General features: G+C 39.9%; 1 long non-coding RNA gene across 1 annotated transcript; it reads right to left on the reverse strand.

The window, feature by feature from the left end:
* Positions 1 to 445: 445 nt before the first annotated feature.
* On the reverse strand, positions 446 to 22217 carry LOC143273725 (uncharacterized). The gene is made up of 3 exons (XR_013051911.1): positions 22008 to 22217; positions 21657 to 21807; positions 446 to 544 (listed from the first exon to the last, which is right to left on the reverse strand). It is a non-coding gene; the product is annotated as an uncharacterized LOC143273725 (long non-coding RNA).
* Positions 22218 to 22930: the final 713 nt, after the last annotated feature.

Consider the following 22930-nt stretch of genomic DNA (forward strand, 5'->3'; position numbering starts at 1 on the left):
CTGTTTCTTTCTCTCTCTCTCTCTCTCTCTCTCTCTCTCTCTCTCTCTCTCTCTCTCTCTCTCTTTTGTTTTGTTTTTTGTTTTGTTTTTCGAGACAGGGTTTCTCTGTGTAGTTTTGCACCTTCCTGGAGCTCGCTCTGTAGACCAGACTGGCCCCGAACTCACAAAGATCCGCCTGGCTCTGCCTCCCGAGTGCTGGGATTAAAGGCATGTGCCACCACCGCCCGGCAATAGTGTCTGTTTCTTGTTTGCTGTTGCATACACAAGGCAAGCTGCCTCATGGATTTCTAGATATCTTCCAGTCTCTACCAACTATCTTGAGACAACAGCACTGGGATTATAGATATATGTTGCTAGGAATGGCTTTATGTCGGTTCTAGGGATCCAAATCCTTCTTTCTGTTATACAAATTTCAAATAGCTGGGTTTTTTAAATGTTCTGATACCTCAGTGTTATCAGAGCCCATCTCTGTGATTCTCCTGAGCACTGCCGTACTGGAAGTAGCATCTAGGAGCCAGTCTTTAAATTCTGAAGAATCGCTGAGCTGATTGTAAAACACAGAAGGATATTTAAAATGAAATAACATGTTATATTATGAACTTGAACAAGTTAATTATAAATTTGATCATGAACTAAACAGATCATGTTAAAAACAAAGGTAATGGTCCTGAAAATCATCATTTCCAAGTTATTATTCTGTACTATGTTACTATCTGTGATGAGTTATAGGAACATTCATGGGGACAAATGGTATGGGCCTTCCTATCCATACAACCTGTTGCTCACATAGCCACTTTCCTCTTCAGTAACAATTTATGAAATGCAGTCATCTCCTATCCACTTAGTTTATCACAAGGTGCCTGCCAGGTACAGGATAATGCCAGGATTATGTCTCCACAGACACACTAGCTATTACCCTACACCTTACATTGGTGGGAATCCCCTTAAACCAGATGATACTTAAAAAAACAAAACAAAACAAAAAAACAAAAAACCACAAAAAAAAACAGCATTACTATCATTATAATTAACAACTCCAGATGACTTGAAGAACTCCCCCAAAGCCAATTGGTGGGCTATCTGAATTTTCTTGATAGTGTTGCTTAGTTTTCCTCATGCCTTTATTTCTAAAGGAAACTGCACATGAGAGTTCATTACAGTCTCAGTTTTCTTTTCTAGAATCCCTGGGACAAATTATTTTGCATCTGTTATCAACCGAGACCTTGAGGTTGTGCAGTCCTGTGCAATGGTGTCTCCCTGAGCTTGATGCTGAGTGATGACACATTCCTGACCACAGGTTGTTAATCACCACAGTGGGGGCATGGCCACCAAAGGAACCAGCAAATGCTATACGTATAGGATCTGGTCTTTGACTGTTGAACTGGCTGATGAGGAGTTCATACTCTTGCTCTTGAGCCCATCTTTGTGGTAGCAGTGTGTCTTGTGACTTCTTTAAGTCCAAGTAGGAGAAAAATTTACTGAGGGGTTGGAAAATGAAATCGTGAGGTAAAGGAGAAAACTGAAAGCAAAACCATCACAGGCCACTTCTAGCTGGAGTGGGAGTTGAGCGTAGGGAGGGGGGCTGCCCACATTTTTAGGAATGTTGAACTCCATGTGGGGCTTAGGACACAGAAGCGAGAAGACAGAGAGGTGATCAAATATGACTGGGGAGTGGGTGGCTTTTTGTAGGTTGCCATTCTACTTGCAGTATGATGGATGGGTATCTTTATTAAGTCTTCTTCTACCACACATGTTCTAAGACCTGAGAGTATTCTATTATTGAATTCTTTTTCTGAAAGGAATCAACTTAATACTTAAAATGTCTTAATACTATTCAGTTTTCATGCTTACTATTCATGGTCAACAACCCAGGCCACTTTGACTCATGTTTCATGGGGGAAAAGAAAAGGGACAAAAGATGATGTGATTAAAAACAGAGATTGGAATTATTGTTGGGGGAATGCTATTTTCAGGTTTTGATTATAGTCTCTCATCTGGGGAAGTATAAGAAAAAATTAGAAAATAAAAGACAAATTTGACACATTAGCCATAAGCTTTTGCATTAAAATAAGAAGAAAATAATGTCCATATATCAAGAGAATTAGGTTACAAGCTGGAGCTTGCAAACCTCTTCACACAATCAAATGTACTTCCCAAAAGGAATTAATGGTATTCTACTTATTTTCATTGAAATAAGGTTAGAGACTCTAGCTCTGGTAGAAATTTAGCAACCTAATGCCCAATTGAATTAATTGAACTTTCCTGGGAAGAAGAATTCTAGTTATTGCTTTTCTATTTTTCTGAACTTGTTGCTATTAAATTACAATAGGCACTTAAAGCAGACAGGAGCCTTGGCAGTGACACAAGAGTCCCCCAGCCACTCTGTTCCTGGGTGAGCCACTGAGGATATGCTCTCTGACTAAGGTGCATATGAAAACTAGGAACTTGAGCGTCTAAAAAAGAATGAAAATGAAAGCAACAACCACCAAACAAAAAGAGGAGAGTCATTGTGGAAAATAGGAGATTTTTTTTTGTCTCAGTATACATCTTTCTTTTCTTGTAGGATTCTTGTAAGAACTGAGTACTGTCCAGCTTGTATGAGGTGCAAATATAACTGCTAGTCTCTAAGAAGATCTATCAAAATAAGAAGGATTGGAATCATTGGGCATCAGAAATCCACATGAGGGGAGATGCTACCAATCTCTTCCTGTTGAGGATGAGTGTGATGTAAATGAAGGAACCTAAGGAGGCCTCTTTTCACACTTTTCAATGAGATGTCATTCTGGCAAGCTCTTCCCATCAGATGAGAATATGCTGAAGTGAAGATTTCCTCACTTGTTGTCATCAACTGGTAGCATGAAATAAATACTTTATTTCAAAAAGAAATGTGACTGATAGCTCCCGTTTGCCTTTCAAATGATCATTTCACTTTTATTTCCCATAGTTCAGCATTTTCTCTCTGAGAGTTACATTTCTGGTCAGAACAGGAATTGCCAAGTGGAATCAAACAGTGAAAAAATGACTAAGTTCTATACATATCATTTCAAATGATGTGTTAGCCTGTGACATGCTATTCCACTCTTGTATTTTTTATAAGTCATGAATCCTAAGAATAATAAAAGCATGAAAATCACAGGTAGTGTTTCCTGTGAGAGGTTCTGTTTGTATACTTAGTTGTATTCTGCAAAGGATGAGGGGGACCCCAAACTTTAGTCATTGTAAAAACCATCTGAACATCTGTGTAGTTTGCTTTCATTTTGAACTTCTACATACTGCTTCTTCAAATTATTCATTGACTGTTTAAAATGTGCTTTTTGTTAAGGTTTAAGCTTGGCAGCAACTTTATGACATGGTTATCTTCTTACCTTATAGACTAAGAGATCAGTAGCTACACAGCCAACAAGCAGTGCAAAGGTGGAGAAGTCATTATAGTGATTGTAGTGTGTTGTTTAAAGACTCACCATGGCAGATGTTGGTGACAAGATCCTTGTATGACAACAGCGTATACTTCAGTGCTCACCACCTGAGCACTTTTGTTCCCAAACTCCATATGGCAAGGTGAGATGAAGGATAAGAGTCACACTATGGTTTTCTGCATTTTTTTTTTATTAAGAGATTTTCCACCCATTTCGCACATCAACCACAGATTCCCCCGTCCTCCCTCCCCTGCCCCCAGGCCCCCCAACCCATCCCTCACTCCCACTTTCTCCAAGGCAAGGTCTCCCATGGGGAGTCAGCAGAGCCTGGCACATTCAGCCAAGGCAGATCCAAGCCCCTCCTCCCTGCACCAAGGCCACGCAAAGTGTCTCACCATAGGTACCAGGTTCCAAAAAGCCAGATCATGTACTAGGGACAGGTCCTGGTCCCACTGCCTGGGGGGCCCCCAAACAGTTCAAGCTAAGCAACTGGTTTTCTGTATTCTTAACAGTGATTTGGGGAGAAGATACAAAGATGACTGGGCAAAGAAAGTGAGAAAGAAAATCTCAGGAAAACTGGACAGCATGAATTTAAATGGACCAAACACTTGGAAATATGCCCATGGATTCTTTTTGATGTCTATATCCTGAAGGAAACAATGACTGTGGATGGATATTATCTAGGATATTTGTGTCTAAAACACCAAAAACCACTCTTCCCATTTTTAGAATTCTAAAGATTCCTGTAGACAGTCATGATACTATGTGACAAGATGCCAACTATGTCCTATAATTCTGTAGGTGGGATGTATTAAAGTCTACTTTTGTCAGATTCAAGATTGAACTACATTCTTAGAAGTTTTGCTTGCTATAATGTATTCATGACAATGCTCCTTAAATTTAAGACACTGTTGAGCAGGCATTTCTTCAGGCTCAGATAAAAGGACATCAGGCAAAGTGGGGCAGGTTTGCTTGAGGAAACTGGCCATGGAACATTGCAGGTGGGTAAAAAATCCTGATTTTACTCTCGAGATCCTGCAGAGGAAAATGGTGCAATTTAACAGGAAGCCTCCTCCCAGGTCCTACTGAGCAGGGTATAGGCAGACTATCCCACCCCTGAACACAGCCACTCCAGTTGATTTTCTTTCCATGGTCTAAATTTTAATAGATGAACCTCTTCTTATATTTTCATGTGGCTTTTCTCACAGGAACTAAACGTTCCTACCAATAGACACAGTGGAAAAGGAGATTATTTATGTCCTTGAGAAATTGTTAGAACTGACATAATGTAGATAAAGTTAAAACAAATAAAATTGGGAGAAAGAAAACCAGAATTTTCCCTCCCCCTTAAAAAAATGACAGTTGAAAATATGTACCAATATTATCTTTATTCTGTATGTAGAAAATACCTTTATGTATGTGTATATATGTGTGTGTGTGTGTGTGTGTGTGTGTGTGTGTGTGTGTGTGTGTGTATGTGTGTGTAGATATATTAAAATGTGCTTTATTTTGACTAATCAAATAGTTCATAGCACATTTCAGGGGTCAAAAAGGAGAGTAGACTTTGCTAAGGGAAAGAATGATAAGAAAGATACATGAGAATTTTACAGAAGGAAATAGGCCATGGGTCATTTTAATTTCCACAGTGATGTTACTTACAGAGATAGATACTGTTAGCAATGAGGTGGACTGCTACTATCAAGTACACGCTGGTGTCATCTTGTGCCACATGGAGTTGGGAAATAGTGAGGTCACCTTTCATGAAATCAGAACATGCAGAAAAACAATAAAGCAACCTGAAATGTCAAACAAATATTAGTTTTCCTGCTAATTATTATATGCCTTTTTAAATATAAATTCCATCAGTTACTGGATCTTCATCATAATTGTCATTATGATGACAATTAGGGTATTCACCAATCTGATCATAGGACAAGGCTGGTTCAGGCACTCTCTCCACTGTTGATAGGAGTCTAAGCTGGAGTCATCCTTGTAGATTCCTTTGAGTTTCCCTGGCTCCAGGTTTCTCCCTAAACCCATAATGACCCCTCTATCAAGATACCTCTTTTGCCGGGTGTCATGCCTTTAATCCCAGCACTCGGGAGGCAGAGGCAGGCGGATCTCTGTGAGTTCGAGCCCAGCCTGGGCTACCAAGTGAGTTCCAGGAAAGGTGCAAAGCTACACAGAGAAACCCTGTCTCGAAAAAAAAAAATACCTCTTTCATTGCCCTCCTTCCCCTAACTCAATGATCCGGATTCCTCATTCTTCCATTTTTTATCCCCTCCTCTCAATAACCCCTCCCCGCCCCCCTAGTTTACCCAGGAGATCTCAACTATTTCCCCTTTCCAGCATGATCCATGCATCCCTTTTAGGGTCCTCCTTATTACCTAGTTTCTCTAGGGATGTGGATTGTAGCCTGGTTATCCTTTGCTTTACATCTAATATTCACTTATGGATGAGTACATACTGTGTTTGCCTTTCTGGCTCTGGGTTACCTCACTTAGGATGGTTTTTTTCTAGTTCCATCCATTTGCCTGCAAATTTCATGATGCCATTGTTTTTTTACTACTGAGTAATACTCCAGTGTGTGTATGTACCACATTTTCTTTATCCATTCTTTGGTTTAGGGGCATCTACCTGTAATTAGATTGATAACTACCGTAATTGTCATCATAGAGTCTTCATCCAGTAACTGATGTAAGCACATACAGAGATTCACAGCCAAGCACTGGGCCAAGCAGGGGTGGTCAAGATCATGATGGGGAAACCCACAGAGAGTGGGAGCTCACAGACTCTAGATCAATAACTAGGGAGCCTGCATGGGACTGACCCAGGCCCTCTGTATGTGGGTGACAATTGTGTAGTTTGGTCTGTTTGAGTGGCCCCTAGCAGTGGGACCAGGATCTGTCCCTGATGTATGAGCTGGCTTTTTGGAACCAACTCCCAATGGTGGAATGCCTTGCTCAGCCTTGATGCAGTGGAGAGGAGCTTGGTCCTGCCTCAACTTGATATGTGTTGTTGACTCCCCATGGGAAGCCTGTCCCTTTCTGAGGAGTGGATGGGGTGGAGATAGAAAGGAAGTGCGGGAGGGAACAGGAGGAGAGGAGGGAGGGGAAACTGTGGCTGGTATGTAAAATAAACAAAAAAAATAATTAAAAATATACATTCCAAACTCCGGTACTTCTGTATTATCCCACAACTTTTGTTTTTGTTTTTTTTGCACATTTGCATCTAACTGTGTGTGTGTATGCACATATATGCGTGTGTACATGTGCATGCATATATGTGCATACCTACATGTGTGCATGTGTGTGCCTGTGCAGGCGCATATTCATGCACAAGCCTTCTGAGGCCTGAGACTGACTTAGGAAGTCCTGTCGGATCACTTCCCAATGGTCTATTTCCTGAGGCATGGCGTCTAGCTGAACCTGGAGTGCCCAGCCAGTTCCTGCTAGCCCGACAAATGAGCTTGTTTCGGGAATCTACTGTTTTTATCCCATGCACAGTGTGATTCCACGCAGCTCACCATGCCTGCCTAGCCTTTACACAGGATCTTGGGATCCAAACTCAGGTCCTCACAGTGGCACGGGGAGCATTTTCTATGCCGCACCATTTCCCCAGCCCTGATTTTGAGGTTTGTAAGTTTAAGGAAAAGTTAGAATAAATTTGGAATGAAGAAATATAATTTGGGAATAAATTTTTAAGTAAAAAGTTGGTATTTTATGAATCTCTCAATGAAAGAAAACTGAATTCCATGATTCAAGGTCAGTACTTTAATGAGTCTAAAACTGTGCCCATGTTATACACAACAGAAAGACTTTCATAAAGTACTTACACATGTCAACACATCTGTGAATGTCCTTACTCACCACTGTGGCCTTTAACAAGCAAAATGATTATAATTTAAAAGCACTTAAATACAATCTGTAACAAAGGCATCAAAACAGTCATTAAATGATGGTTTTAACCTATTTTTGACCTTTTCTATAAAAATTAAAAAGCACTAACTTTTTGATATGCAGGATATGAAGAGATAGTATTGTGAATCATCACTAATGGTGTGCTTTAAGATATAGATAAAAGCAAAAAAACAACACCTTACAATAGTGGCTATAGTCATAATTTACTTAAGCAATGTTCTGCTTTATATTTATTTTTCTGGGGAAAAATTGCTGAGCATAAATGACTGCTAAGTTAAAAAGCAGTTGATGTAACATTATTTAATTTAACATCTGGTACCATAAAAATGCAGAATGTTGAGCATTCGTATTAGCTTGTATACAATAAAAATAAAAGGTAAAATCCTGCAATTTCGTTGAAATCCATTTAAGATGCTTTAAAAACCTTTGACTAACTGAGATGGCAAACTTGATCGGTCCTTAGGAAGATAAATGTAACATCCCCTCCCTGTTGTGAAATTATTTTAAATCATTCCAGGTGTAGGCTGGTGTGCATCTTCTCTGAAACCTGTCAAGTAGAAGAGAACAGTGCTACTTGTTTCTTTGGTGGAAAATGGGAAATTAGGAAAAGACTCCTGGATGAGTAACAAAGTGTTTATTTCAGAGAAAGGCTAAGATAGAAAGGTTTATCTGCTACTGAAGTTGTAGAGAAATTACCTTAACATCCCTACAGCTTGTCTTCCCTCCTGCATAGATGCACACCAGAAAGCTTAGGTGTGTACTAAACATTCTGAAAAGACAAATTTAAAGTATTGCTTAAAAGGAGGCTGGGTGCACACTGCTCTTTTTAAAAAGTTGAGGAGTGACCCAGCAGTGCACCGTCTGTTTGAGTTTAAGACTAAGACCCATGTCCTTTCCTGCTGTTGGGACTATCATCCATCCAACTGTGGGTGTCTCGTGGACCTCTCCCATACTCCAAGGTTGTCTGCAGAGATTCGCAGACCGACTGACACATTAGCTGGTAGGATTTTTCAAACTCCATCCCTGCTTTCCCTCAGACTGAACATAGAAATAGAAAGACTGCATTTGGAGAGCGTTTCTGACTTTTCTTCTTCATTAGTTTGTTCTGGTGGGATCTCACACGATTCTCCTCCAAAACCCTGTTAAAACAGTGTCAATTTCATGCTTCACACACCTGGCTTGATAGGTGGAGGTTTTTTTCCAGCCTGGTTGGACTGCTCTTTGGAATCACACAGGGTAAAATTCCAGACTCAGGCTGCCCTGTTGCTCCTGCCTCCATTATGGCCCATCATGCTGAGCCGAGATTTCCACTCACATTGTACACTTGATGACATGCAGGTTCGCCTTTTCATCTTAACGGGCTGGAGGAGGGGAGACAGGAGGCAATTTGGGGTTTGATGAGGTGCCTAGCTGACACTTAGGCCTGGGTTTCTAAAATGTCCTGAAGCTAAATTCAGAAGAAATGGAGTTGATTCTTGGTAGGTTCCTGCTGCCTTTTGAATGTCACTTTACCACTGCTATTGGTTTTGATAGGATCATTATATAACCCGTTATTACTAAGTTCTGTAACCTTGGGCTGTCTGTGACCCTGAACTTCCTTTTGATAACTGGTTCAGATGCATTTGTACTATTTTTGGTTTTGGGGCAAACTTGGGATACTACTATCCATAAAGTTCTGCCCTATCAATTTGTACTAATTGCTTTGAATTGTGATTAAATTTTATTTGAACATGAACTAGGCCTGCACATTCCTAAATGTCCAGTTAGAGCAATTTATTAATGTTTAAAATGCTATGGCCTGCCAAGAGCAAACAGTATGAATCCCTCCTCTCTTGAATGTTTTTTTAAATCAAATTCGTGTCCTATCATGGAGACGAATGTGATATTCGGGGGAAGAAATGGAACTGAGTAACATTTAGGAGAAAGCGGTTTCTTGGAACCCACGTATCTTCATAAAAACACATTGGCTTTTGATACATGCCAAGGCTTAGCCCTATCTGTTCTGTAGTAGCTTAGGCTTCTAGGGGCTCTAAAGTCTCCAAATATCCCAAATCCAGATCCTCCTATGCTTCTGTTCAAATTATCTGGACTACTAACCACACTGTAGGAATGGTAACAGAGGGCTCACAGTGTGACATGACGAGCCTGGTTGAAATAATAGCCACCTTAATTGTGAATTAAAGAAAGAACAGAAAGCCCCACAGAGCCTCTTGCTCTGTTAGTAAAGAGTTTGCAGTAAGTGGCATTGAGGATGGTCACAAGGTAAGATGGCAGCCAAGCGAAGTTGGCTGTGACTAAGTTAGTCTGATAAAGAAGGGCTTGGGATCAGTGGTAATATATCTGGAATTAAATGAAGAGAATTGGGTGGTAATAACAAGAAGTGAGGAACGAAGAGGGCCGAGCTGTCTATTGAATGCTGCAGGGAGCATTGGCTTCTAGCTTGTGCTTCACATTTTTACCTGTAAGACTCAAAGCTTAAGGCTATTGTAAGAGCAACTGTGTACATATGCTTCAAATGCTTTGATTAATTTTAGATGGGAGCACTACAAACATCAATATAAATCAACAGTATCTAATTCTTTTTATTCTTGTGTGTCTAGGTTTCTTTAAAATAGTGAAAATTTAATACATACATACAATGACATATAATCACATCTTTTTCCCATTTCCCCCTCTTGTTTTCTGACCCCTTGGCTACATCCCCAAAGAAGAATGATTCTCCATGCCCAGTAGTTATCAACTGTCAATAGCTTCTCAATTAGGAGCAGTGCTTTAAATTAGGAGCATTTGTTGTATGGGAAATTTGAATGCCCAGGGTTAAAGCTTCCTAGTAGTCCAGATCAGTACATAACTCAGTTTCTTTCTCAGATATCCTTTAAAACTGTGACAAGCTAGACTGACTTATGCTAGCCTTCTATGCAGGGACGTCTACAGTAATAGCAGCTCTTTCCCCTTCACAAGAAGGAATGGTGTCTTAAAAAGTTTCTAGGAAAATTTCCTTCAGGTCACAGGAGACAACTGTACCACCAATTATTCCAAGTGGATGTGGGATGAGATAGATGTAAAATCAAGTAGGTCTACACCCTGAATTCCCTATACTGACACTCGAGAGACAAAAAACAAATTTGGAGGAGTTAGATTCTTGTGTGACAATAAAATACTGTGGGTTCTCAAGAGCATAAAACTATTTCACACTCCAAATTCTCATGTGCAACTGTACATCCTGAGACTCTGGAAGCCAGGCTAAATAAACATCTCCTAGCTGGAAGAATGCTGGTGTATGGCTGACAATGTCAACTCCTTGAAAAGAAAGTGTGTGTAATCATAAACTACCTGCAATCGAATGCATCACTGAAAATATCAAGTTAACTATGTTTTATGAGCATCAGTGAAATGCCTTCTGGGCTAAGGTATGGAGTGTCACCATGTGCTTTTTGACCTCTGCAATGTGTTTTCTGCTCCATTCCCTGTCCCCTGGCTCTGCTTTTGGTTCACATTGATTAATTGGTATTTTCTAGAATTTCATGTAAATAGAATACCAGACAATGCATTCTTCCTGTCTGTCTATCTTCTTTCATGTATAGGATGATGTAGAAGTTCACCTGCTTGTCTTGTGTATCAGCTCTTCCTTCCTATTTAGACTCTGTAGTTCATTGTTTTGTGTTACATTTTGTTTATCCATTCACCTTTACGCAATTTCCTGGTTGTGTCTGTTTTGAATGGGCTATTCTGAATGCTCAGGTCATGATTTTGGTACAAACAAATGCTTTCTTTCCTCTGAGTAAATCCTGATTTGTGCAAGGGTTGGAAATACAGTAGATACTGGTGTAATTTGGAATAAAATGTTGCAATTTTTCAGTGTGGTGTGACAATTTTACATTCTCATCAGCAGTGAAGTTCAGAGTTCCCCATATTTTTGCCAATGCTTCCTGTAATCAGACTTCAAAAATTTAAACAAAGTAACGTAAGTTTACTGTCTATCAGTATGCTTTTATTTTGCATTTTCTAATGGTCAATGATTTTTAGTATCTTATATACTTATTTGTCATTCACATAGCTTTTTATGTAACACATCTGTTCTTGCTCATTACTCAACTGTCAATTTTTGATTAAATATTGTTAACTATAGCAAGAATTCATATGTTTTACAGTTTAGTTATTTTAAATATATTGAAACTGATGGTCTTAACATGTTGTTGAAATGAAATATAATTGAATAATATAACATGTTATGTGTGGGAGACCAGCTCCCACTTTTTTATGATAGGGCACTCTTGAGGAGAGAGAGAGAAGAGCATTAGGTTGAAATATAAAGGTAGAAGGATAGAGGAAAGAAACAGATAGAAACACAGGATAGCCTAGGGAGGGTCAGGATCCTTATCCAATGGCCACTTCTGTCTCATCTAAAGGGCTTTTTATAGGAATGCCAAGGGGTGGAGCAAAAGACCTCTCCCTAGTACAGTCAAGTGTAGATACTTCCAATCACCTAGTAACTATGCATGTGATCAAACAATCCTCTAATACAGCTCTGCTGTGTAAAGCAAACTCAGGTCTCACTAGGAAACCTTTGTGGACCTCCACAGTTATGTATAAGAAATATATAGAAAGTACACACATTCATATATAAAATCAGTACATGTATTAACAACTTCTGTGACTGCCATATGTGTATATAATAAACATATATACATGCATGCCATATACATACCACATATAAGCATCACACACATGTATACCTTATATATACATATACCACATATACATATGATACACATGCATATCATATGTACACATCAAATCATGGACATGGGTAGTATTGTTGGGATAATTTCCCTGTTTATTGATTTTTTATGTAGATTATCTTTCAGTTGCTGAGAAAGTGTTAAAACGTTTTTTTTTTTTGTTTTTTTTTTTTTTGTAATAGACAGAGACCATTATATGAAACCACAGCCAATCAAAGTGCAGAGTTGTGAATCCCAATCCCAACGTACACATCTACATACAATTCTCACGCCTACGGCTCAGGAGCACTGCAGAAGAGCTGGTAGGAAGACTGTTCTAAGGGATCAGTGTGGGCTCAGGACTCCCACGACCAAGTTTTCAGCACAAAGGAATTTATTTGCTCCAGAGGGACAAAGGTCAGGGAATAAGAGACAAAGACAGGTGAAAGAGGATGAGGGGGAAGGGGAGGGGAACAAGGGAGAGGGGGAAGGGGTATTTGCCCTGGGGGACAAAGGACTGCCTCTGGATAGAGAGGAGACAGACATGGCCCATAGGTAAACGGTTGTTTATAAAGGTAAAAGTGGAAACCTCATATTAGGGTGAGGTGTTTAATTTTAATTAGGCATGTTAATTAGGTGAGCTAAAGGGGGCTTCTGATTGCTGGACTTCAGTACTTTGATAGCTGGACCTTGGTAGTCAGTCTCAGGAGGAGGAAGTGGACAAATACGGGAACAGACCTTGGTGGCTAGCTTTAAGAATGTAGTATAATGATTTTTACCAAAGCAGAGGGTAAGGAGGGGAAGGGAAAGGTCTGCCAGAGCCATATTTGCCCTGCTTGAGTTGGCTAGAGTCCCTTCAATTGTAAAAGCCAGAAGATTAAGGAGTTTTCTTGAGACTGTGCAGTGTACGAGTGTCAGATGCTATACCCATAAAGTCTTCCCAATATGCCTGCCTAAACAGGAACTGAACAAGGGCAACAATGGACATGCCAAAGTGGATGGGGAAAAGGCCATGAGGTCTCAACCCTAGACAAAGGACTGTAGGCAGCTAAGGGATGCTGAGAGTAGGAGAAATAGTCTTCCCCAGGGACAAGTATACCAATTGGCTATCCAATACCGAATGGTCAGCCCTGAAAACATACATGTAAGTAGCATCTTACAGACTGAGCAGGTTAAATTTAGGAATATATATGTAATAGCAATTAATAAAAAAAGAGGTCATGAATTTGGAAAAGAGTGAGGAGGGGCTATATGGGAGGATGTATATCTAGTGTGCTCATGTCTTCTGTGGACAAGCTATGTAGCAGACCTCTAACAGGGAATCAGTATGCCAACGTCTTCCCTGCATGGTCCATTTTCTGGGTGTGGATTTGCTGTCTTTGGTTATTATGCTGTCACCCCACCATCACTCATGAACCTACCACATACCTCATGCATTGTAATGCTACCTTGCATAGTACTGAGGCCAGGTTATATTAGAGTATGGTTTACTTTCATGAGACTGACTTGTTTCACCATGCACCCCATTATGGAGATCACTCCATCCTGAAGCACCACTGTCTTTTATTTTCTGTTATAGGGTGAATCCTGGGGTAGGATTCATAACCTGCAGTAAAAAGAAATGAAACCTGCAAACTCCATCCAGACAGAATTGCTGAAGCCTCAGACCCCTTTCCAGTGAAAAGCAGATGAATTTATCCTGCAGAAAATCTGTGTAAAAGAAGGGCAGACCCCAGATCAAAGGATCAAGGGAAAAGGAAACATGAAGTCAAGCCACGGCCGCAAACAGACCCAATGCCTGCTTGTGTACAGGTGCCTAAACTATCTATTAAGCTGATATTAAGATATTCTCCCCATCACTGATAGTGACTATGGGGGACATACTGTTTGAAGTAAATTTAAAAATTTTAATTTTTAGCTAAACAAATAACAAGTTATGCTGCAGGAGAGACATGTTAAGTGGAGATCATTCAGAAAGCCCTGTCCTGAGAGTGGGGGTAGAAAATCATGTGATCTTTTAGAAGGGTGTAGCTTTTATTTTATTAAGGCTAGCTCCACTATGTGAGTGGACTCATTTTTGAGAGATAACTTTCATGTGAGAATAAGGATGTTTAAGTTAGGGATCAAAAGGAATGGTACTTGTTGGACAGTTTCAATTCCGTTTGCTTCTTCCTGTTATATCCTCTGTTTAGAGAATTCTAGCCCTGGTGGGTTGGGTTAGAGGTGGTGAATACCTCTTAGAGTGAAACTAAGCAGCACGAAACAAATAATAACCAACAGCAACAAAAAATGTACTCATTATCCCGCTTCTTCCCTTTTCAGCTAAGCACAAGCATGTAATCAAGCCTCAGCAAGTCAACAGGAGCCATTCTGACTTCTGAAGCAAGTGTTAATGTCCCTCCTACAAAAGAAGAAAAGATCCCCCCACATACCTATAACATATTCATATACATATAACTCACATATTAATTGGTTTCACCATGCACCCCACTATGGAGATGCATTCCCTCTTGAAACACCACCATTTTTATTTTCTTTTGTAAGGTGAATGAATCCTTGGGTAGAATTTATAATCCACAGTAAAAATTAATGCAACCTGCATACTCTATCCAGATTTATATGCACATATATGACACACATATATACATAAAGTACATGCAGCATTCACACATATATACACATATGCATTAAATAATTACACACATATAGACATACTAACATATGCAATGATGTTTACATACACATACACATATACACATGCACATGTACAATTGCAATATGTGAGTTAACAGAGACACACATATACAAACATATACACAGATGCATACCCACATAACACATAAAGTTGTACACATACACACAAACATATATACACACATCCACACAAATGCATGCACACCTGCATGATACATACACATTCATACATGTACACCCTGACATGCATACAGCACAAACAAAAAACAGCCAACCAAATAACAAATGAAATGGCTGCAGAGACTCTGGTTTGAAGAGACAGTGCAACCACCTCAGTGTCAGCAGCGGTTCCAGCTCTGTGTGGTGGCCGTCCCATTATTCAGACCTTGATAGAAAGGGAAGCCCATCTGTGTCCCATGCTGCCTGTGTTTCTCTTCAATTCCCTTCAGTCTGACAGTCAGTGTAAGACTTCTTTTGTATTTATTTGTTTGTTTGTTGATGTTTTCACAGCTGTGACATTTAAGTAAATATAAATCTTGTAGAAAAGTAAAGAAATCTTGTAGAAATGCCCCTCCATGTTGATTTCACTGATCTTTGCATGTGATTGGGTCTGGAGAATCTTACAGTCTTAATGTTACAGATAAGGTGAATTTTGGTCAGCTGACTAATCAGCTGATATCTGCTTATTTTTACATAACTACTTAGTAGGGGAATACTTTGAAAATTCCATTTTGTCCAGCTATTTATGAAATTTAGTGTGGACATGGAGATCCCAGTTTTACTTACTTTTATTTCTCGAGCTTATAATATAATTAAATATAATTACATCATTTCAACTTGACTTTTTGTTTTTGTTTTTGAGACAGGGTTTCTCCGTGTAGTTTTGGTGCCTGTCCTGGATCTCACTATGTAGACCAGGCTGGCCTCGAACTCACAGAGATCTTCCTGGCTCTGCTTCCCAAGTGCTTGGATTAAAGGCATGTGCCACCGCCGCCCAGCTCATTTCTCCTTTCCTATTCTTCCCTCCAAACCCTGTCATGTAGCTACTCCTCTTTCAAATTCATGGCCTCTTCTTAAAATTGTTTTTAAAGACACACACACACACACACACACACACACACACACACACACACACACACACAAGGCATGATTTCTGTCTAGAAAATTTTGAGACAAAATACCTGGGCTATTAATAGAAAATAGTATGATAAATATATTTCAATTCCACTTGTTTAATGCATCATCAGAAATCATTGGTTTCTCAGGGTTTAGAAGATTGCCATTTGCTAAAGGGAACATCGATCAGGTAGGAGGAGGAGCAGAGGTGAAATGTCCCTTTTGAATAATTTATACTACTATTCTCTTTTATTCTGAGATTATTATGGTGATTATTAATTTGTCAGTCAAGTAAAATTGTTATCAGTGTTTCTCTTTAGGGTGTAAAGTGCATCATTAATTCATAAGCAGCAAACTACAGTAGTCTGCATTTCCACCTACACGGTGTCAATAAGATTTCATTTTTGGCCTTGCAAATGGAAAGCCCAGCTTCAGTAATTGGTTGGATGAAACAGCAATTCTGATGGCTTAGGTATTCAGTCAATTTCTTCTCATTTCACAAAAGGTCAGGGATATATGCACACATGCAAATGTGTTTTTCACATTAGGAAAATGGATAGGTTGAAGTGATAGTGTAGTTAGAAACTTGCATTTTAATAAAAAGATACTAGTAAATATTTCATATGGACTGTGAACAATAGCCACATTAACAGGATTTAAGACAGTGATTCGTGCCTTGCTAATCTATTTTTATTATCTTTAATGTAATTGCTCTTGGAAGAATGAGAGTTTTAGATAAAAAGCTTCATTCATTTTAAGTACTAGTGTAGACATATGACAAATTCAATTTTTGTTTCTACTCTTAAAATCTGATCCACTTAGTTGACTTTTATGTTGATAGACAGTCTTAGTGTTTACCTGAAACTAATTAATGATAACCTTGGTACATATTTGTAGCTAAGAAGCAACCATCCCAGAAAGTGATTATCAATTCTCAATATTCATATTGTTTGAAAAAATCATTCATTAACATGGGAATTTTATGAATTGATTGTGCAATACTATAAATTTATTTCCTGTGGAAATTTAATACTGTGTGTTTCTACATGTTATTTTTCACTCTAAAAATCAAAACTCTGTGCTAACAAATGGTTTGGCAATCTTGACTCCATGATAACTGACCCTCACATTTCTCAGTCTGAGAACTTTCGTTACCTCTTCATTCAGGCCTTATGATGTGTTTCTTAGGGATAAGGTATAAGGGACAGAAGTGTAATTCCTGATTCCATCCTGCAGGCAAGCCATTTATACCTCAAAGCATGAAATTAGATTACCCTTATTATCTGAACTTCCATATTTGATATAGTTTCTAGGGCCCACAAAATTACCCAGGCCTGTGCGAACAGACATCTCTAGAACCAGATTTATCACCTTCCCTCAGTTACAGCAAGCTTCACCCACTGCCTTCATCCTTTGCAATGGACATCTGGGGTGGCATCTAAAGGTGGCCCTGGATCATCCCTCAAAAGCTAAGCACAGGGGAAAAACTAAAACTGCTTCTAGATATAGTCCTTAGTACTTAATGCTGGTTGTTCTTTGGGGGCTGTTGCAAAAATGCCACAAACTGGATGGACTTAATAAACAGAAATGTACAACAAGGCAATCAGTGCTCAGAGAGGAAGCTTCTTCAGTGTGTGGGAAGCATCTGTTTCCTTCTTCAGCGGAGGCAGCCTTCTCATGCTGTCCTCACTCTGCAGGCAGAAGAGGCAAGAGATCTCCCTGGCACCTTTTGTAAAATTACTAATCCTGTGGTAGGGTTTGCCCTCATGGCTTCACCAACTTTTAGTGACATCACCTCCAAAAATATATTCAGAACTAGGGTCAAGGTATGAGTTTAGAGAAAGGCGTATTCAGTCCATGCATGAGGCAGCAACATTGTCACCTGATATAATAAATTCATTATTCTTTGTCTGAGTCTCCTACTCGTGGTGGCTGACTCACATTCATAATGCCGCAGTTAGAGTTGTAGATGTTCCAATCATTCAAAACTGTTCTGCCAAAGTCCTTTTTGGGTAAATATGTTTTTATTTATTTACTTTTCTTAATTTCAACATTAATATAAGAGTATTGGTTTTCATTATGCATTTTCATGTATACACATCATTACGCTTTACTCTTAATAACTTAATAACCAAAATGTTAGTTATTTAGCTGCGTTGTGTTCTTACCCTGCAAGGAAACGTCATGAAACATGACAGAATCCGCTTATAAGAGTTTATTAGAGATAAAGGGGTAGGGAGTGCGCAGGCCTGTGGGAGAGACGCGTGCATGGAGAAGAGGAAGAGGAGAGAAGAGAGAGAGCTGGGAATATGGCGCCCCGCTTTAAAAACCGGCTGGGGGCGTGGCCAGGTCACGTCACTACTCCACGCATGTGCGTAGATCACATGGTCACGTTGCACGCTTACGTAGCCATGTAACATCACGGATTCTGGTCACGAGAGATGGAGATTCTGGTCCTCTCTCTGACTGCCCTCCCCCATCTCCCTTGCTCCCATCCCTCACCTGAGGTAGCCTCCTCTTCTGCTTTCATGTCATATGTATTCAAATATCTTGTCTTTTCCCACTTCCCTCACCCTTAATATCACACACACACACACACACACACACACACACACACACACACACACTTACACTTACATTGAGGGCTTACTTCTGAGAGACTACATGCAATATTTATCATATTCTGGCTTATTTCACTTAACATTGCGATGTGCAGTTCTACTCCTTTTCCTGCAAATGTCATGTTTTCATTCTTCCTGGTCACTGGATATAATTCAATTGTGTATATTTACCACGCTTTCTTGATATACTCATTTGTTGATGGGTACCTACGCTGATTCTATAACTTTGGAATAGTGCTACAAAAGTACACATGTACAAGTATTTTTCTGGTGTGCAGACTTGTGTCACTTCAGACATACATTTAGGAGTAGAACAGTTCGATCATATGGTGGTTCTGGTTTTAGTGATGCTGAGACTCCATCCTGATTTCCACTTATACTCCAGGGAGCGCTATGTAAGGGTTCCCTTTGCTCCTGCATCATTTTTAAATCAAATGACTTGTAACACAAGTTACTTCTTCTCCTATATATGACCTTGCACCAGCTTTCAGCACAGCCATCAATGCCCTGCAATTTGGATCATATCCATCCTCTATTGAGTTCCCTTGCATTGTGCCATCCCGATTTTCCTATACTTTTAATCACCCATTCCTCGTTTCATTTGCTAATCCTGCACGTAATTTTAAAAATGGAAGTCTGAGCTTGTTGTCCTCCTAGGCTCTACATGTTAATACCCCATGTGGTTGCAGTAAGGTGCGAGACCTTGGGATGCTACGTAGCTCATGAAAATGGAACCCTCATGAGTAATATTAGTGCCCTTCTCAAAGAGACCTGGGGAAACTTACTTGTCCCTTCTCTCATGTGAGGATATAGCTGGAAAGTGCCATCTTTGAAGAAGTGAGTGAATCTGCTGTCAGTTTGATGTTGGACTTCTCAGCCTTCGTGACTAAAAGTACCGAGTGTCTACTGTCAAGTTGTAAATTAATAACCTGGGACATTATTATGTTAGCCTAAAGGAAAATTAACTGAAACTATTTCTTTATGACATTGCTGCCCTGATAGCCATCCATTCCTCCCCACTTTTCCTCATTCTTTTAAGAAATGTTTTTAAGTGTAAGTGTGTTTTGCTGGCATGTGAATCATGTGCATGCTGTGCCCATGGAGGCAGAAGAAAGAGGGTGCCAAATTCTCTGGGACTGGAGTTACAGATTGTTGTGAGCCACCATGTGTCTGCTGGAGACCGACTTCAAGTTCTCTGCAAGAGCAGCAAGTGCTACTAACCACTAAGCCATTGCTCAGCCCACACTTTCCCTTTATTCTTGAGGATTTGGAGTATGTTAGCATAGTGCTAACAGACCCATCAGAGGGCTGGAGATATGACTCGTAGCATGCTGCAAGAAGCCCTGGCTTTGGTGCTCAGCACTGTATTGGGCATGATGGAGCACACCTGTGATCCAAGCCCTCGGAAGGCAGGAGGACTGGCATAGGTCAAGGTCATCCTCTGTTGCATAGTGACTTCAAGTCAGGCCTGTGTTACTTAAGACCTTTTCTCAAAAAAAAAAAATCTCATCAAATTTTTTATGAATAAATAATAATGAATAAGATGAACATAATATTGCCTCTAACAAATCCACATTCTAAATGAAGGTATAGATAACACAAACTTGGTTTAAAAAAAAAGGAAGTTGAAATTTTCAATCATTTTATCAAGAAAAAGAAGCCAGAGGCAATCACTAAAGTCAATTTCAAGTGTCTCCTAAAACGGAGAAGTATCCTTCACTTTTAATTTTGTTTTTCCTTCTGTTCTACGACTGTGAGCTCTGGCCTCTTCCCCTTCCACCTGACCATGCTCTTTAGCAGAGAGTGACTGAATTTATTAAGAGCAGACACAGCTCGGCACCTTCCCGTGTCTCTACCTCGGGGTATTGAACAGACTTTCAGGGTTTACACGCTTAGAGCTGAGGCCCCATCCGATGGAGAAAACCTACTTTACTCAACACCCTTCCCCTTCTCTACACAGCCCCTACCCCATGATGCCATCTGGCTGGAGAGAGAAGGTTTCTCTGCAGCTCACCTCCTGCCCACCACGCTAGAGCCAGCTCTCCTCCCCTGGGAGACAGCTGCTCCTGCTGTGCTTAGGAAGCTTTCCAGACATGTGAACCTAATCTTACAGACCTGAGCATCGACAGCAGAGCTTGCAAATATGGCTCATGTTCCAAATTTGGTCCAAAGGCTGTTTATATTTTTAAAGGTTGTATTAAAAAACAACGACAGATTCATAGCAGAGACCTTGCATGGCTTGCTTGCAAAGTCTAAAATATTTACTGTCCAGCCCCTCACAAAAAAGTGCTGTGGTCTCTGAAAATGGAACATGGGTCCAGAAGCCTAAAAAATTAAATGGTTAATAAAATTTTGGAAGAATGGAATATAGATGGATAAATTAGGCTTCTGTTGAGCTAAGGCAGGTGACTTTTGTGTTGTTGCTCCGATTAAGTGTGGACTGTACATGCAGGCTTTGGGCTTTATAGCTTTTAGAAACTGATGTCCATGACCATGACCAATTTTTGCGGATATGTAGTTAGCTTCTGTCTCTGAAAAGAGAGCTAAACATGGCTTAGTGTTATGTTTAAAAGGCCACCACATTTTACTCTAGGCCTTTCTCCTTTTATATCTATATCTATATCTGTATCTGTATTTGTGTGTGTGTGTGTGTGTATATATATATATATATATATATATATATATATATATATATATATATATATATATATATATATATATATAGAGAGAGAGAGAGAGAGAGAGAATATGACCTGGTTCTTCATCAGTGCCTCAGATTTCAGTAAAATTCTTAGCTCTCTGAAGGAGTAGGTTTTAAAGATATCTGTGGGTACAAAGGTATCGCACGACACAGGGGCCCAGCTTGTGCTTTGGAGGAACTACAGGCCCCAAGCAGGGGAAGTGTTAGTAAGGCTGAAGGCCTGAGAAAAGTTGTGACATACACAGGCTTTGCAAACGGAGACACTGCCCTAAGCAAAGGGTTGCATTAATACCAGAATGAGGGTCTTCAGGAAGCAGGCCCACCCAAGGTAATTGTTCACATCTAAGAGTCTTTCTTCCTATGGCCTCTGTGATATCAGGCTACTGAATAGTATTTCCCACTTTTACACTATGAATTGTATATCTCAGTCAGATCGGTAATGAGAGAGAAGAGAAGCCGAGTCTTACCAGGTGTGGTGTGAGGGTCTCCACTTAAACTGTTGCTTCCAGGCCTATGTTGATGCTTTTTTTTTTTTTTTTTTTTTTTTTACTTCCAGGTTTGTTGTTCCTTGCTTGTGTCTTTCTGACTTCAAGATCTGACTTCAGGTCAGACCCAGAGCTGAGAAGAGATAATATGCCTTCAGTTCATGTCAATTCAAGACCTATAATCTCATCAGGCATTAAAATTGATAATATCATTCTAAAAGAAGGTTCCACAGATCTCAGCATTACAAGGTAGAATCACCCAGGAGCACTAGACCCCAGATGTTTCCTCCTAGGAAACTGTGGACTATCTCCCAAGATAAAAGTCACACTCACGTTGGACAATGCTGCCTGTCTTGGTTAGGTTTCTGTTGCTGTGATAAAACACCACAACCAGAGCAACTTGGAGAGGAAAGGGTTTATTTCAGCTTACATGTCCCAGTCACAGTTCATCATTAATGGAAGCCAGGGCAGGAACTTGAGGCAGGAACTGAAACCATGGAGGAAGGCTCTTACAGGCTTGCTATTTATGGCTTTCTTTGCCTGCCTTCTTATAGCACCAGGACTGCCAGCTCAGGGTGGTACTGCCTGCAGTGAGCTGCTCCCTCTTAACATCAATCATTTACCAAGAAAATGACCCAGAGGCCAATTTCCCTATTGGGTTTCCTGCTTCTAAAATTACTCTAGCTTATGTCAAGTTGACATAAAACTAGCCAGTACACTATCAAAAACTACTGAAAGACAAAATGGAAATTAAGATATCTGGAATACATTGGCTGAGAAAGAAAGGTGTTCGGCTGAGCTGTGATTGAAGCAGCTAATACTTGCAAAGTTCTAAAGTTCATAAGAATGAAAATAGTGTATCTGAATTGCAGCCTTCTACCATACTCACGCTAAAATTCAACTCTCACAATAATTGGACTTTCAGTTCCCAGATTATTGATCTGGACAGCAGCACACTGCTGAGGCAGAAACCAAGAGCACCTCCTCCTTGCCCGCCTCCCCTTGTTCTCCCTTGATCTCTCTTGCATAATCCTTCCTTCTCCTTCCTCTTCATTCTTCCTTTTCATTCTCCCTTCCCCATGTCCTTCTCCTCTACCTCTCCCAACTCCATTCTTTCTGTCTCTCCATTTCTCTTCCATGAATGCCTTTCCTCTCTCCTGCTAAGATTGTACTAAATTTCTATTGAGTTTTGGCAATAGTGCACCCCAGGATCACAGAATAATATTCTATCTGGGATGATTATTATAGGATTTCAG

Source organism: Peromyscus maniculatus, chromosome 6 (genome assembly GCF_049852395.1).
Source record: "Peromyscus maniculatus bairdii isolate BWxNUB_F1_BW_parent chromosome 6, HU_Pman_BW_mat_3.1, whole genome shotgun sequence".
NCBI classification, from domain to species: domain Eukaryota; kingdom Metazoa; phylum Chordata; class Mammalia; order Rodentia; family Cricetidae; genus Peromyscus; species Peromyscus maniculatus.